Raw genomic sequence first — 16,866 nt, 5'->3', positions numbered from 1 at the left:
TGAATTGCTGAGCTTGGATGGGGTTGGCTTCCTCCACCCTGTGACAAAGGCATCGGCAGCAACTCGACGAAGGATTGATAGGGGGGCGTGAGGCACCTCTTCTTCCTGTGCCGCGTCAACTAAAGGGCCTTTGCCTTGGCACCATAACTTCCCACTTACCAACACTTCCTGTCGCGGCTTTTTCACTGCTCCAGAGAATCCGCAGGTGGCTCTGTGATCCCTCTCTGAGCCCTGAAACCCAGACCTCCACCTCCTCAGATCGAACTGACCAACATTCCCCATGTTCTTCAGATTCATGCAGCGGTGGTTTTCTTTGAAGCTGGTGCCCCATAACTTCCCTCTGCCTCTGCGATTAAGGCTCATCGCAGACCATAAATGGCCGTCCCTTCGCTCTATAGCTCTCACGCTCGCTGGCCAGGGCGGCGTGGAGCATTTAAGGAGCGGCTTAAACTCAAGCCCGCCCATGTACACCATGTGGCGTACTGCCTTCTCCAGACGTGGCACCCGCATCCGGGAGAGCACTATCATTTTGGATTAGCTTGTTCAGCTCCTGGGCTTGAGCATTATCTAAGATCTCTGTCGGGCTGCCAATGAGAAGAGTATGGTTGTGTTCAGCCCCTATGTTGGCAAGAAGGTCAGCGACTTTGTTGCCATCTCTTTTTGTGTGGGAAAAAGAGATTACCCTGTCACTGCGAAGGGCTAATTCAATTGCTTCAAGGCGTGCTGCTAGTCGCCAACTGTTTATGATTCTTTTCGCATGAGAGCCATTTTGCAATCTCTTGGCCATGTTTATGAGGATTTGGGAGTCTCCTTCCACAATCAAGGGATGCAGTTGGAGAGTTTAAGCTAGTAGGAGTCCTTGCCATAGTCCTTCGATTTCTGCTGAATTGTTTGAATCCCATCCCAGGGATCCCAAAAATATCTTCAGAGGTGTGCCTTCATGATTTCTAAGGATACCTCCATAGCCTGCTCTTCCAGGATTTCCCTTGGAAGCTCCATCAAAATTGAGCTTATAAGAGTGTTTTGGTGGGGCGTTCCAGGTATCTGTGCTTGAGTCACTGCGGGCGTTAGCATTTATCCTCTGTTGGGGATGAGAGATGTTTAGATGCCAATTACTGAGTATACCGATCTCATTATCCAGCGTGGGGAAATCTTCCTTTGTCCATGAGTGGAGGTTCAGAGTTTCGCCTAGATTCCCACAAAGTTTTGTCCAAACCTCCTCTATCTGCGTGCTTTGATTTTTAAAGATCCTCTTATTCCTTTCTTTCCAGATGCTCCATGCTATGAGGCCTGGTAAAAGATTCCATAAGCCATTGAGGAGAGCACTCTTGTACGGGTTCTGTGTCCAGTGCCTGAGGGATTCAATAATATCGTTGTGTGTTCTGCACCTTCTTTGGCATCTAAAGCCCGCCTTTTCCCAAAGTTGACTTGCTAGAGGGCATGTATCCAATAGATGATGAAGTGTTTCTTCATTATGGGCACAGTTGGGGCATCGCGAAGGACCATGAAAGTTCCTTCTTCTCAGTTTATCCCATGTAAGGATTTTTTTGTGACCGACCAGCCATAAAAAGTATGAGATCTTGGGCCATGAACCGAAGTTCCATATTTTGGTCCATATGGGGTCTGGGTGAGTATTGTTGTTGCAGAGAATTTTATAAGCTTCTGAGGTGGTGAAATCCCCTTTTGGGCGATATCCCCATCTTAGTATGTCGGCCTCCTCATTGTGTCGTATTCTTCTTTTGTCCAGCTCCCTTCCTAAAACCCCTGTGTTCTGCAAATCAGTGGTGACTGCCCATTGAGTTCCAGGATTCCATTTCCTGAATCCATTGTCCATTACTGGTCTCCAGTAGTAGTGTATCTTTTCCTGCTGCTGTTCCTGTTTGACGTGTTCCATGGATATGTGGAGGGTGTGATAGAGCTTTGGCATCTGATTCCAAGCATCTGTCCAGAACCTTGCTGTTTGCCCATTTCTTACTTCCCAGAAGCTGTGTTGTTGTATTAAGTGATAGTGCTGTTTGGCTGCATTCCAAACAAGCGAGCCATTTTCCCATGGAATGAAACGGATGAGCTCCTCCTGGGGCCTATTGTTTGCATACTTAGCTGTCCAGAGCTTGGCCCATGGCTTTTCCGGGTTCGTGATCCATTGCCACCAGATTTTAGCACACATGATTGCATTACTGTGCTCCGGATCCCGTAACCCAATGCCTCCTTTTTCTTTTGGTTGGCAAACTGTTGGCCATTTGACTAGGGCCCATTTCTTATTGGTAGCTGTTCCTCCCCATAGAAAGCTGCGTTGAAGCTGTCTTATTCTCTTCAAGGCCCATTTGGGCGCTGCAAGAATAGAAAATAAATATAGCGGCATGGCTTGAAGCACGGATTTAATGAGCACAACTCTGCTGGCTAGATTGAGAGATCTATACGTCCATGAGCTGAGACGGGATTCCAATTTCTCTATGAGAGAGCGCCAGGCAGAGTGCTTGAGAGCAGAGGCTGTAAGGGGGGCTCCAAGGTACTTTGAGGGGAGGGAGGCGCTCGGGATTCCAAGTAAGCGAACAATGGCAGATTTTACAGGGGGAGGCGTATGGAAAAAGAAGATCTGCGATTTGGAACAATTTACATCCGTGCCTGAAGCTTCAGCAAAGTCAGAAAGTAAGGATTTGAGGCGGGCAACTTCCTGGGCTGAAGGGTAGCCAAAAAGCATAGTGTCATCGACAAATTGCTGATGTGAAGTGGCTGGGGTACTGTGAACAGAGATACCTTTGAGCTGGTGGGATTGGAGAGCTTTCTTGATATGACGACCTAGTCCTTCTGCCATGAGTACAAAAAGGAAGGGAGAAAGAGGGTCCCCTTGCCTAATTCCTCTTGAGGGTTTGAATGGCTTGGAAGGGAAGCCATTTACAAGGATGGAGAATTGAGATGAGTTTATTAGACTCATAACCCATCGAATCCACATTGCATTGAAACCAAAATCTTTTAACATTTGCTGTATAAAGGTCCAGCTGAGTTTATCGAAGGCTTTTGAAAGATCGAGTTTGAGAAGCATACCTGCCTTTTTGGATTGTTTGAGGGAGTGAATGATTTCATGCGTGAGGAATATGCCATCCATAATTTGTCTACCCTCCACATAGCCGAATTGTTCCTAGGAGATGAGCATCGGTAGCAGAGGCTTCAGCCGGTTAGCGACTACTTTGGAGACCACTTTGTATATAACATTACATAGCGCAATCGGTCTATATTTATCAGGCGTGATTGCTTCCTTCTCCTTGGGGATCAAGGCTATAAACGTTGTGTTGAGAGCTGGTAACATCCAGTGAAGGGCTCTCGACTCGTCCACCATTTGCCATACTTCTTGTTTAATCAGCTCCCAAAATGTGTGAAAGAATGTAGACGTGAAACCGTCAGGCCCCGGTGCTTTTCCCTCTTTGAGCTGGAACATGGCTTCATCGACCTCCTGAGGCGTTACTGGATGGAGAAGGAGTTCATTGTGTTCTTCCGTGACGATTCTGGGGACATTGCTAGTGATTTTTTCGATTGCGATTCTCCTGTCTCCTTCGGGCTCCTGTAGGATTTGATTGAAGTGATTGCGTAGCTCGGCTTCGATCTCTTCATGCTTTTCTAGCTTCTCTCCTCCTTGCTTCTGGATGAAAGGGATATTATTGTGCATCCTTCTCTGTATTGTGGTGCTATGGAAGAATTTCGTGTTGCGTTCTCCTTCCTTTAGCCATTTTATTCGAGATTTTTGCTTCCAATACAGCTCCTCCTGCTTCTGCCTTTCCTGGATTTGACTGTGGAGGCGTCTTTCCTGTTCTAAGGTCCCTTCCGTATGCCCTTCTGTGATTATTTTCTGATGGAGGTCTGCTAGTTCTTTGTTGAGGGATTGCTGGGCTTTGAATATGTCCCCAAAGGTTTCTCTGTTCCACCTCTTTAGGTGGCCTTTAAGGTACCTGAGTTTCTGCTGAAATTGATACATCATGGATCCTTCTGGGGGAGCGAAGGAGGTCCAAATGGATTTGACTAAATCTTTGAACTCAGGGTGTGTGAGCCAAAAGCTTTCAAAGCGAAAGGGTCTTCGCATTTGATCCCCCAGCCATTGCCATTGAAGGGATATTGGCCAATGGTCCGAACCCACATGCTGGAGAATGGCTGCCGTGAGGTCTCCTCCCAGGTGGATCGCGTTGTCCGAGATGAGGATGCAATCAAGCTTAGAGGTGATGTGATGCTTTCCCACTCTGCGGTTGCTCCAAGTGAACGTACCGTTGCAGAATGGCAGATCTATGAGGGAGGCATTTTGTATGAAGTTCTTGAAGTGGGTGGTTTCTTGCTCCAGCTTATTTCGCCCTCCTTTCTTTTCCTCTAGCTTCGTAATCATGTTGAAGTCGCCCCCTATAATCCATAGAGGGAACCTTCTGTTGTTATTCAGAGCCTCTAGAGTGTTGAGAAGAGCTATTTTACTCCCAGTGTCCTGTGGGAAGTACACATTTGAGAGATTGCCATGAACATTCGTTCCCTGAATATGGAAAGTCGCCTGTATTAGATGATGGGAGGCATTGTAATCTGAGAGTTCTATTGCTTGTTCATTCCATGCGATGGCTAAACCCCCGGATGCTCCAGAAGCATCAACTGCTATTGAGCGGCAGCCTGGCCAAGCCTTCTTGAGAATATTATCTATGGTATTGCTGTTGCATTTAGTTTCCTGGAGGAAGCAGATTTGTGGCTTCTCCATTCTAAACATGTTTTTCAGCATTCTACGTTTCTCTGGGCTGTTGAGCCCTCTTAAATTCCAAGAGACTAACTTCATTGATCACTATTAACAGTGGGTTTGTAATACTTTGTCAGTTTCGCATACCTTCCAGAGTCTAGCAAGAGCCGCCCGAGCTCTATGGTTCTTTGTAGATCGGTTTTTCTTCCTCGCTTCTTAGATTCTTTTGGTGGTTGGCTTCCATCCCATAGACTTCCAGGTTGGATCCCTAATTGTTGCTGCTGAAAAGCTCTTGAAATGACGACCTCCAGAGTGTTGAGTTGGGATTCAGAGATGTTGTCATAAGCGTTTGTTTTGCATGCTAACTCCAGCTCTTGAATATTCAGGCCTTGCAAGTCGATGCTCTCGGGTTCTTCCTCCATCGGTTTTACTTGATTACCTTCTTCCTCGTAAGGATGTGTGCTGGAGGGCGGGTCCATCATGTTTCCCATTTCCATTTCCTGATCCTTTTCGGCCAAAACTTTCTTAGCTCCCCCAGGAAAATCTGGGGAGGTATCCGGGGTCCTGCGGGTGGGGGAGGATGGCGGCGGAGGAGGGGGTGCAGAGGAAGACGGCTGGGAAGGGCGGAGCTCCGATGTCATGGGCTCATTCTCTGAGGAGTTTGCTAAGATTTCAAAGCTATTCTTAGATGCTTGACCTTTGGTGTTATTCTGCTGTGTCTTTTGCCCATTGGTGGTTTTTCTGTGCGCGCGCCTTCTGCTGGGGGCTTTGATGAACCCGTCTTGATTGGATGTGGCTGAGGGGTTCTGAGACGCATCTGTGGCATTTAGAGGACAATCCCTAAATAAGTGACCAAGTGCATGGCATCTTCTGCAGCGGAAGGGTACATGCTCATAGTCCAAGGGCTGGATCCATTCTTCATCCCAATGGGAGAGTGTTATCGATTCTGGTAATGCTTCATTCAGCCTTATGAAAACACATATGCGGGCGTATGAGATGAATCTGCGTGTTTTGGTTTCTTCAGCCGTTCTGATATATTCTCCCACTCCATTTCCAATCTTCCTAAGGGTTTCCTCGTCCCAGTATTCATCGGGAAGCCCATACATTCGAATCCATACTGGTGCCCAGGTTAGGTCCTCCTTGTCCGGGTTGAACCTAGGTATCCAATCTCGCATGTACAGACCCGCTGCATTGAAGAAGTGAGGGCCTGTTCCCAATACTCTGAGTTTGTCTTCAACACAATAGAAGATAACTGTGAAGAAACCCTTCGGTCCTAATTGCAGCAGGACATCCCCTTTTGGTTTCCATTTGGCGGCAATCCATCCATATAGGGCTCTTTCCGTAGGCCAGAAGCCTATGAACTTCCCTATGATGGCGTGTTCTTTCATAAACTCGATTCTGGCATTTATCAGGTGTCCTGGAAGTTCGATTCTTGGCCTTTCAGCAGCTACTGGTTTGCAGGTGGCTGAAGTGACCTTTGGCGCCTCCTCCTTGTTTTTTTTCCCCTTGTCCTGCAGGCCGTTGGCTTGGCCTTGAGGATCTTCTGACTTTTTATTCTCTTGCTGTGGCGTATCTCCTTTGTTCAGAATCTCCCTATTGATCGAGCCAAAGAGGAAATCATTGTCCTGCTCATGCTTCATTGGGGAGGGCCCTGACGCCCCCCCTGCGTTGTCTCCATGGCGCCTGACTAGCGTGTTTCTGGTGCTTTTTCCGCTCAGAGCTTCGATTTGGTATGGGTACAGGTCCTTCGATCGACAGTCTGCGCCGTCACGGGTTGCAGAGGAACCCTAATTGCTTCTTGCAGAGCGTGTTTTTTCTTCTTCCATTATAGGGTTATTCTCAGGTTGTGGAAGCTGTTACTTTGTGTAGTATGTCTTTCATTAGAAACTACTCGGTTAGTAGTTTTTCAAGTCGGTAATATGCCATCATGGTGGAGGAAATCCTCTTCTAAAGAAGTGAAGAAGAAGGGAAGTAAAGATAACTTACTTGTTGCTCTTCATTTTCGAAAATTAAAATTCTCATCAGAAGTAAAGGAAATATTTCAATATTCAGGAGCATCTAGGCACTTCAGTCTTGATACAGCTTCAAAGAATGGTTTAGGACCTAGAATAGACTCTGCATCACCTTTTCCTTCTGCCTATGTATCACATTATCAGAGTTTTGTTGAAAGGCCACATGAGCAGCCACTTCCCCTACCATCATATCTATGTTGTGCAAAACCTGGGATCAGTTTGACTCAAACTCCTAGGAATAGGTCTGGGAGATCATCTCCATGTTTACTTCATTCACCCGATCAAGTATTGAACAAGTTGGATATTGCAGGTGTAGATGGAGGCTTATCTTCTACATCTATTTCAAGTGTGAGCTCTGTAGGTAGTGATGAACCTATAGAGTTGTAGCAGGACAGTGGGCCAAGGCATGCTAATTATAAGCATTATGATCCAAGCCTTGCTGGTAGAGTGATTGTTGATGGCTATGGAGGTTCTAGGTAAGTTTGTCTAAGTTAGTTTATTTCTCTGGTCATTTATTCACATTATCATGCATCTTCCTTTTTTCAGCTCTTCACTTGTATTCTTGACTCTTTAGATGAAGAAACATTATGCTCTACTGTTCATAAGGATGATCGAGATGATTTCTCAATGTGCTATTTTTTTTGTTTGCACTAACATTTTTCTATGTGCAACTTAAGTGTGATGCATGCAAGGAAATCTCCTAAGATTAGAACTAAATGTGCAAAACATGATATACGGAGGCTTGGTAGTCCTCTTTCTAGTCATCATTATCTTTCATATTCACCCAAAAGAGGATTCTTTAATACAGATGCTCCAACACATCTGCAAATTCCAATTAATGGAGCACTAGGGAATGTGCTGGACAGTTTGATGTCTAGTCCTTCAAGAAGTCAAATGAGGTTTTATGGTTCTGAGAAATCTCCCAGTAGTCCTTTCTAGGTGGCTGAATCCTTTCCTGAGGTATTTTTCTTTAGCTCAGGCCATTGTTCAAGTCCTAGTTCTGGTCACAATTCAAGTCATAATTCCATGGGTGGAGGTCTGATTGGGAAACCATTTTGGTAGCAGAGTAGAGGTAGCCTAGAATGTTCTCCCAATCCTAGTCCAATAATGACAAGTTGTCCAATCTTAAGAGTTTAGAGTAGGGCAGTCACACCTTTTCACCCTCATGCTAGTGTATCATCTCCTAGATCTCTAGCTAGCTAGCTAGAAGAGAGGAAACACCCTTGTCGCCGATTGCCTCTGCCACTGTTATCTATTTCTAATTCATTGCATTGTGATATTTCCTCTTCAACACCTACTACATCATTTGAAGTACCCTGGAGTCCTGGCAGGGAAGACAATAATGCAAGTCTTGGATCTCGCTGGAAGAAGGGAAAACTTCTAGGAAGGGGGACATTTGTACATGTTTATGTTGGCCTTAACAGGTACACATGCATGATTTTACTATGCTATGATAATTTATGCAAAAGGATTCCCATATGTTGGGAAGCCTATTCTAGCATATATTTTTGAGAACTTCTATGACATGCTTAGTACAACTTGATTTTTCCAATGTCAGTGGTTTCCTAACCCTTTGTTGTATTGCATGGCTAGCTTATTGTATTTTTTGTAACAAAGTTGTTATTTTTCACAATCGACATGTGTCTTATCATAAAGATGTGTAGTCTTTGTAAAATGGATTTGTAAATGCACTTTTTTTTATTGATGTTCTATATTTTTCCTTGAAACCAGATTGTTGTTGTGTAGCCACTTTTTGTTATTTTTTCCACCCATAATTATTTTTCCATATTTGTAGTGAAACTGGAAAAATGTGTGCGATGAGGGAAGTTACATTGTTTGGTGATGATCCAAAGTCTATGGAAAGTGTAAAGCAGTTAGCACAGGTAAAATTTCTTATGCATGACTATTTTTAGAGTCTCTCATTCAAATTTTGAAACGAGTGTAACTGTCTAGTTAAAATTTATGCAATGATACCTTTAACTGTGAATTTGACTTTTTTACTTTTTAAGACCTTGAAAGTAGTCTCACATATATATAACAAACACTATTGTCTATATGAATATTGATAGATGTTTCATCGTTCCTTTGACAGGATCCTTGCTTAGTGGGCTCAGGCATAAAAACATAGTGCAGTACTATGGGAGTGAAATGGTATGTTGGTTTTAATACTTACATAAGAGAAATTTTATATTGCTTTTAAAGAAAATTTACCTTTAACAATACCTTTCTTAAATATGGTAGCCTATTATAACAACATGGAAATTAATAAAATTTAATACTTGTTCCAAGTTCATCACTAGTTTGTCTTGTATCCATCTTTTATAATTGACACAAAATATTTGGCTACTCATCTTTTTTGGTTAGGAATCCAATTTTTCTTAATAATGTATAAGGAAATGACATCTAAACTTAGGAGCAACCAATTACATAGATAACAACACATGAGTTTTATTAGATAACATGCTTACAATCCATCAGTAATTTCCTCATCTGTAAAGTTTTCTCATCAAAAGATTTATTTTCTTGTTCCTCTACCTATTTGTAATTAAAATATTTATTTTTGTTGTTCTTCTACCTATTAATGGGGACCAAATTAGAAACACTTTTAAGGTCTTATGGATAGAAACATTATTGTTAGTGAACAATTTTTTTTTTTAAGTCATATGTGTGAATGAAATTATTTCTTATAAGTTTCACCAACCACCTCATCCTCAAAATTGTAGCATTTATCTACAAATTCCACCTATCCTATGTGGTTGAGTTGAGTTGTTTTCCTGCCTTTTCTATTGAGCCCATCTCTACTTTGATTTGTTATCCCCACTGTTGCCTCAAAATCTAGTAGGCCTTTTGAGAGTCCTCACAAGGCAAGAACTAGACTAATATACATCAATGAGATGGTTTCCACTATCACCTTAGCACCCCACATCCTACTCTTTAGTGAAATTTCACCACTTTGGAGGCTTCCAATTATATATCAACCTAAAAGATGTTCTAAGTCAATTGGTTCAATGTGATGTATGTGAATGGGTAAGCTAGGTACTTCTTAGTTGGATTAAGCCACAATTAGTTATGTCAAGGAGAAACATACCATAAACTAAGCCTTCAAAAGAGTAATTGAGGCCCAGGCTTTCAATATATATTTCAACATGAGTATATCTATGTTGAGAAATGTAACTAGTTTCGGTATTCATAATTGTTGTACTCATTTTAATATGTATCCTATGTAACAAACATGAAAATAAAAAGAAAAAATAGTATTATTAAAACATGGGTTTCATGCTCATTATTGATGGTCTTCTAAGTAAAATCATGTTCTTCATGCCTCTAGGGTTTGTTAGGTATTAGGATTTATTGTCATGAGTCAAAGAAGTCAAAATCATGTTTATAAGACCCTTTAAGGAAAAATGTAATTGTAAAAAGAATTATTTTGAGTATAGTAAGTCCAAGAAACTCCAAAAGTATAAGTTGGCCCTAACAACTAAAAGTCAGCCTAAAGGAGGGAATTTGACCCCTTGTGAAGGCTATATAAAGAAGGGGTTTGATCTCATTTAACATTCACTCACTCCACAAGTTCGATCTATCAAGAGATATTTCAATTTGAAGTTGGGAAGTAGGAAAAGGAGCAGTAGATGTCTAGGAGAAGCTAGAAGGATGAAATATCTTGTTTTTGAGCTCTATCTCTCTCACACATGTGAAGATATATGGTTTCTAGTGTTGCAAAAGGAGGCGAAAGTTGCAGGTCTAAATTACATGAGGACAAAGTTCAGTATCTTGTAGCTAGAAGGAAGGATATTCTACCTTGAAATACTTGAACTTAGGAAGAGTTTCCTTTCTCTAGGAAGGTCTTAGGAGGAGGCTGGATTAGGGTTTGTAAAGAAGTTACAAGGCTAAAATTACAAGGTTTAAGTTGTAGGGTGAGTTGCAGTATTGAAGCTGGTTGGTGCAGAATTTGGAAGGACTCAAGGAAGGGATGAATTGGTACTAGGAGGTGGACTTAGTCTAGGGTTTGGGTCTTTGTATCTCATTTGAAGCAGATTCTAAGAAGAGAAGTGTTTCTAGGTTTTCCCTTTGGAGGGGTTCTTCCTTGTCTAAGATCCTAATATCTATGTCCCCTATTGTTGTTGTCATTGTTCGTGATATTGTTTGATGAAAATATCTAACTAAAGAAGATAATTAAGATTCACAAGAAAATATAAAGGTTAAAGGAAAATAAATTTAATAGTTGCCACTTTCCATTTTCTAACATGGAATAAGAGCTAAGGTGAACATGAAAGGCAACTACACTAGAAGAAGTTACTTGTCAAGGAAAAGGTGAAAAGGAATATCTTCAAGAAGAAGTTGATTTTCAAGAAGAAACATTTGAGAAAAGACTCAAGGAAGGAGGGTTTCTACAAAGAGATAAAGTCTACATCAAGCTCGCATCAAAGGAAGATCTAAGAGGTGGACTTCAAGAAGAGTGTTGATCTCTCTCTCTGGAATAAGATCTATTTAGGGGACATATTTCAAGGATATTGAAGGAATCAAAATGATTGAAGATATCATCAAGAAGAATCTTGATCTCAAGTAAGTAACATATTATTACATTATGTCTGAATTTGTAGGTTTTATGGGTTCTTTTTGCAAGGAGAGAAACAAACTCATAGGAGCATCAAATTATCTGGCAAGGAGGAAGAGGGCTGATTTGAGTCTCACAAAATAAGAAGTAATGGATTATGTTACTAGGGAAATTAATGAACCTAGCAAAGAAAAGACACAAGGACAAGTGAAATACAAGAAAGGGGAAGTAAGGGCTTAAATGATCATAGTTGAACCCAGTAAAGATTCTATTGTTCGATTTGTTGAAAATTTGAAGACTTCTAATGCTATGTATGAAAAGCTAGTGAATTTTTACTCTATAAGCACATCAGGACAAAATATTTCTTTGCAAAATAAGTTATATAAAATGAATAAATCAAAGGATGAGGATATGACATCCTTTCTCATGAAATTCTCTCAATTAAGAGACCATCTACAAGGACTTGGGGAAACTATGTCCGATTCTAAAGTGATCATATGTGTACTAAATGCATTGCCTCCAGAATGGAGCAGCTTTGCAACAAGCATTTACTCCAAGAAATATTCAACTCCCTTTGATAATTTGGGGGCACAATGCATTTTGGAAGAATCAAGGATCAAGGTAAAATATGGCATTGGATCAAATGAGCAATCTCAAGCATTTCTAGCTGAAGAAAGGGAAGTTTGGAAATTCCAAGAATAAATGTATGTACAAGGTTTAATGCCTCCAAGTGAAATGTGTTTGGAGACTATAAGTGGGATTGTCGAAGCCAACAAAATGAAAAGAGAAAGGAAATGAAGTTCATGTAGTCGATGAAATGGGAGAACCTTAGAAGAAGTCTAAGAAGGATGAAGTGAAGGATATTTATTATTAGAAAAGGCATCTTGGTTGGTTCTTGGTAAATTTTGGTCTTTCATCTAGGATAGCATGCATTATTGTTGTTTACTTGACTTTGTATAACATCATAGAGAGAAGAATGTAATTAATTTTCTTTATAGAAGTCATATAGTCTTTGAATATAGACAGATAAACCATTTTGTACATGGTTCATCTAGGAATTATCTCAAAATTATGTTAATGGTAGTCATCTTGCTTAGGTGGATCATCATGATCCTAGAAGAACCATTACAACATGAAGCCAAAAGGGTTTTTCCTATAATAAAACTAGGTGATTAATAGTTGTAATGGAAAGAAAAGCGAATTCTAAATATCCATATGGTTGTATAAAATCTGTCCACACCAAATACAAATTAAAATTCACTTAGGTTATAGAGTACACCTCGTAAAATCATATGGATTGCTTTGTAATATTCGAGAATCTCTTTGTTACAAATATGTATGATGGTTGTTAGTATGTGATATACCATCTATATATTTAACATATTCATCACCATATGACTTAAAACATCAATAGTTATGGGGTAGGGAGTCATCTTCATAATTTACACATCAAGTCCTTCAAGGAATGGTGTTACAATTAAATGAGTAACCCAAGTGTAAAACAAAACCTACTCGAATTAGAACTATGCCATGACCATGATAAAGCCTCACCATTGTTGAACTTATAACAATAATAACAATAATAATTTAGGAGGTGGTGTTACAGTTACAATACAAGATATTCAATAATTGTTTTTGTTGTTATCTTCTGATATCTCTGTGATGGAGTTGTGATAATACTCACAAACCATTTTTAAATAGTTTTGTACTCTACAACTATGATATACCCTTTCATATGTGGCACAGTGTAGTGTTTAGCATGATTAACTCTTTAATGTAGGGTTTGTGTTATTGGTGACCTGCATTTCCATGCACATATTTTCTTAAATATCCTACAACTTCTCTAGGCTGAGACTGTTGTATCGTGTAAGCTAGTTGAGATTGATGATAACCTGAATTAGTTACCAATTTATTGTATAAGTTGAGGTCGATTGTTTGCCTTTCAAATTAAGAATGGGGTGATTATTTTCATCTTAATTCTTAATGCAATAATGATAACATGAAACATGGTGGTGAATTCCTGTTGTGAGTCCATTGTGAAAAATGTTCACAATTTGTGATTAACAAGATTATGCACTTTCAAATTACAATTGTAATTTGAACTAAAGCTTCTAGTAAGTTTTAATTTACCAATGGTGCATGTACATCATAAGAAACATTCACAATAGAATATGAAGAAAAATTGGGTACTTACTTCATATTCATTAAAAATTTCTTCTACTACTTAATGTGAATTACAAGCACAATATTCACTGGATCTCCAATATATCTTAAACCAAATTTTCATTTTATTTTTTAGTATTATTATATGTTATTGTATCTTAACTCATTTTATGGTTAACATTGTAACTAAAATATGCATTGTGCTATGGAATTAATACTAACATGTAATATTGATTTTCTTTTCAAGAATGCTATAGGTAATGACCCTGGAGATGATGATCTAGACTATGTCGACCATACATTAGATATAGGAGATGACGATGATGATGATGGTGATAGTGGTGGTGATGATTATGGTAATGGTGATAGCATTGGTGATGATGATGTGGATGAAACTGACCGGGGTGGTCAAGATGATGATCACGTTAATGATCATGAGGATGATCTTGAATATGATGTTGGTGGTGTTAGCTAGTAATATCTTGATGATCTTATAAATTCCTATTTTTAGATGGATGTTATGAATTTACTTACAATTTTGATATCTATCAAACATTTGATTTGGTTATCATACATTGAAATTTAGTTGATTTGATTAATGATGATGATGAAATTATCATTATCATCTTGTTACTCTATGTATATATTGAAAATTATCAACACTTATTTGATGGAGAATCATTATGTATCATGATATTACTATATTTGGATGGATGTTGTCAAATTACCTTAGAATAATGATATTCCTGAAATATTGTGATCTGGTAATCACACATTTGAATTGTAGTTTATTTGATTATAGATGATGATGATATTATGAGTATTATCTTGTTACTTTATATATGTGTTGAAAATTGTCAATGTTTTCTTATGGAGAATCATTATGTACGAGGATATTACTATTTTTGGATGAATGTTGTGAATTTACCTTGGAATAATGCTATTGCTATTTTTGTATGAATGTTGTTAGTTTCCCTTAAATTTTTTTATAGACACTATGTTATCAATTTGAATTGTCATATTTTCTTTAATGATATTTAAAAACTATAAAATATTTCGCTATGTAATTGAAATTAGTAAAATGAAGCCATAAGGGGGGTCATAAATGGAAATAAAAGTACACTCTAAACAAGAATCCAAATGTGGATGTAAATGTGGTGTAACTATGGATACAAAATTAAGAGTAGAATTGGATGTTTAACTAGGCATCAAAACAAGATGAAAACAAGGACACAAAAAGGGTTTTAAACTAGAAGTAAAAAATGGTGTAACACTAGACACAAAGAAGGGAACCAAACATGGCATACAAAAGGATACCAAACTAGGCACAAACAAAGATGTCAAAATGGACACCAAACTAGATATGAAAAAGGACAAACAACTAGATGTAAAATTGGATATAAAAGAGGATGCCAAGTTGGCTGCTAAAAATAGGAAAAAAGGATGCAAATTTAGATGCCAAATGAGGATTCAAAGAATGGTGTAAAATTGGGCACAAAAAAGGATGTAAGAAAAGACACAAAAAAAGATGCAAAATGGGGATAAGAAAAAGGTGAAACCAATGACACCATATTGGATGCTAAAAATAATGCATAACTAGATGAAAATTTAGACTCAAACCTAGACGCAAAATGGGATGCTAACATGGACACAAATTGAGGTAGAAAAAAGGATGCAAATTTGGATGCCAAAAAGGATGCAAAATTAGACAACAAAAATGATGCAAAAATGGATGTAAAAACTTCTGAAAAATTGGACACAAGTAGACATAGAAAATGGTGTAAAAATGGGCATAAAAATGGCTCAAAATTGGATGCAAATTGAGATGCAATGTTGGACGCAAAATGAGATGCAAAAAGTGGTGCAAAAACAAATGCAAAAGTAGACATAAAAAATGGCTCAAAATTGAACGTAACATTAGACACAAAATGGGATGCAAAGGTAGATGCAACACATGGCTCAACATAGGATGCAAATCTAGATGAAAATTTGGATGCTCAAAAGGATGCAAAATTGGATGCAGCAAATGATGAAAAATATGGTGTGAAAAAGGGAGACAAATCAAAAGCAAAAGTGGATGTAAAATGTGGCGCAAGGCAAGAAGAAAATATATGCACAAAAATGGATACAAATTTTGGTGCTAAATCATATTCAATATACGGTGAAAATTTTGATGCAAAAAATGGTGCTAAATTGAATGCAAAATATGGTGTAAAACCCAATGAAAATGATGGCGCAAAACTAGAAACAAATAATGGCACAAAACTGGAAGCAAAAAATGATGCAAAAACATATGCGAAAATTGGTGCATAACTAGAAGAAAAACTTGTCATAAAACTAGATGTAAATCTTGGCGCGAAATTGGAAGAAAAAGTTGTCATAAAACAAGGTGTAAAACTACATGTAGAAATGGTGCAAAATCAGACGCAAAACATGATGAAAAGCTAGATGCAAAATCTGACGCAAAAAAAGATGCAAAATTTAGTGTAAAAAAGGATTCAAACTATGGCATAGAAAAGGACGCTTTAAAAATTGTACAATAGAGTCAGATTTAGTGCTAGGATGCTCATCATAATTGGACAAAAAAATGCACTAAAATCAAGAGCTAAATTTGGCAAATTTCCTGTTTTGTTGTAGTACATATAGATGACAAGTTTCCTTATGCCATTTACTTCATTAGAAAAATCTATCTAAGGCTGTTATAGACATTTTTGTACCCTACAACCCCAAGCATGAAATGTCCATAAGCCAAGGGCTCCTAAGTCCCTAAAAGTGTTGTTCTAACCCCGAAAGGAACAAGGTCAACAGATTAGAGCTTCTCCCAGAAGTTCTCCATGAGAAACTGCTCAGAATTGGTCAAAACAGGATCATTGCAGCTGCTCCACTGGCTAAGTGCGTTGCATCTCACCTAAATACACTGTGAGGGTGTGTTTCATTTCAAAAGTCCCTTCTATGGGGTGCGATGGGTGAGAAATGACAAATGGCAGTGTCATTCCACGAGGTGGAGAGGCAATGGAAGCTTCCAGAATCTTCTCCTGTGACACTTGCCTCATTGAATTCGACCAAGGATGAGTAAGAGGCCCTCAGTCTCCAAGTGGAAGCAAGAACTATCAGAGAGAAGACACTAATCAAATCACAAGCTGACTCATCCCCCTTACAGATATCTATATATGGATCCCTCATCCAAGAGATCCAGAGGCTGGAATTTTGCATATTGTAAGGAATTGTTGTTGGTTTCTAGAGACAAACATCAGATTGTTGGGTGATCTAAGCTTTGCTTGAGGTGAAGAGGGGCTTCTTTGCTGGGAGGTTGATGCTGGGTCGGAACAACTAGTTGTAACTCCTCCTGGCTCTTTTTCTTGTTTATCAATAAAAGCTATTTGAGTTTTCCTCCATGATTTTGTATCAATGATGCTTGTTACATTTGTATGGTCAAT

At 39.2% G+C, this 16,866-nt stretch overlaps 1 pseudogene; it reads left to right on the top strand.

Annotated features, from left to right (window-relative positions):
• The first annotated feature begins 6,618 nt into the window (after window positions 1-6,618).
• On the top strand, window positions 6,619-13,904 carry LOC149193910 (mitogen-activated protein kinase kinase kinase YODA-like; annotated as a pseudogene).
• The last annotated feature ends 2,962 nt before the right edge of the window (window positions 13,905-16,866 follow it).

The sequence above is a fragment of the Pinus tabuliformis genome, chromosome 2_2 (assembly GCF_031772625.1).
Source record: "Pinus tabuliformis cultivar Carrire ecotype Pingquan chromosome 2_2, CPIR1, whole genome shotgun sequence".
NCBI lineage: Eukaryota > Viridiplantae > Streptophyta > Pinopsida > Pinales > Pinaceae > Pinus > Pinus tabuliformis.
Note: the sequence above shows the minus strand (reverse complement) of the source record. Positions and strands in the feature narration are given on the sequence as shown.